General features: G+C 37.4%; 1 pseudogene; it reads left to right on the top strand.

Moving 5' to 3' along the window:
- Window positions 1-563: 563 nt before the first annotated feature.
- On the top strand, window positions 564-1,187 carry LOC102826690 (annotated as a pseudogene).
- The last annotated feature ends 324 nt before the right edge of the window (window positions 1,188-1,511 follow it).

The raw sequence follows: 1,511 nt of genomic DNA, 5'->3' as shown, positions 1-1,511 counted from the left end.
GAATTTTGCAAAACCAATGACTTACTCATCAAAATACCTTTTTTCAGCAATATGAATGGCAATAATAAACACTGGACTACAAACCACAAGGTCCATGGTTCAACCCTACCAGTCACTCCAGGGGAGAAAGATGAGGCTTTCTGCTCTCACAAAGATTTAAAGCCTCAGAAACGCTATACAGGGTTGCTATGAGTTGGAACCTACTCAACGACATTTAAAAAGAACAACAAAGGGCAACTATACACACAGACCTCACTAGATGGAATACACAGGAATCAAACTGACTATATCTGTGGTAAGATGATAGAGAAGCTCAATAATATCAACCAACAAAAAACCAGCTCACTCTGAAGCTGCAGAAAATTAAAACAAGTCCATAAGAACCAAAATATGACCCTGATTATAGTCCACCAGAATTTAGAGATCATCTCAAGAACAGATTTGATGCATTAGATACTAAATACCAAAGATCAGATTTGTGGAATGACATCAAGAATATCATACATGGCTTTCAATTCAAACAAGAGGAAGCCACAGGCTGTTCGAATGACTTGACTGAAAACATGGCTATCAGACCTAATCATACAATTTATACCAAAAATATGAATGACAAAACTAAAAAGAACTTTGGCCATGTGGTAGATACTGTGGCTTTAAAGATTATGAAGATGAGGGGACAGGCCTTTGTTATACTTAAGGAATTAGGTTCATCCACAAATGCCTTGAGACAGTTACAACGATTTCCATTCTATGGTAAATGAATGCAAATCCAATATGCAAAAACCAATTCTGATAAAATTTCTAAAATGTGTGCCACTTTTGCTGACAAAGAGAAGAAAAAAGAAAAGAAAAAGCCAAAACGTGGAACAAGCAGCAACAAAAATCCTGGTCAGGGTACACCAAATTCAGCTAAAACCCAAGGAAATTCAAGTCCTCAGGCCCCTGATTAACATGCAAACTAGATTTTATTTCTTATTAACTTACCAGAAGAGACAAATGAGATGATGTTATCCATGCTGTTTAATCAGTTTCCTGGTTTTAAGGTAGTGTGCTTGATACCTGGAAGGCATGACATTGCTTTTGTTGAATTTGAAAATGATGGCCAGGTGGGAGCTGCCAGGGATGCTTTACAAGGATTTAACATCACACCATCCCATGCTATGAAGATCACCTATGCAAAGAAATAACATTTGGGATCATCTTCTTTAAAGGACTCTGCTTTATTTATAGTGTCTGTTTTGATAACATTTGGTCAGACTATTTTATTATAGGTAGCCAGGGGGAATATGAAAATTAAACTCTTTTTGAACTTAAATAATTATCCACTTGTCTGTCAGCTTGTTGGATTGTGGTGGTTTGTGAGTTGCTGTGATTCTGAAAGCTATGCTGCCGGTATTTTAAATACCAGCAGGGTCACCCATGGTGGACAGGTGTCAGATGAGCTTCCAAACAAAAACAGACTAGGAAGAAGGAGTGACGAACCACTTCCAAATATTAAGTCACTGAAAACC

This window comes from Chrysochloris asiatica, unplaced genomic scaffold (assembly GCF_000296735.1).
Source record: "Chrysochloris asiatica unplaced genomic scaffold, ChrAsi1.0 scaffold00215, whole genome shotgun sequence".
NCBI lineage: Eukaryota > Metazoa > Chordata > Mammalia > Afrosoricida > Chrysochloridae > Chrysochloris > Chrysochloris asiatica.
Note: the sequence above shows the minus strand (reverse complement) of the source record. Positions and strands in the feature narration are given on the sequence as shown.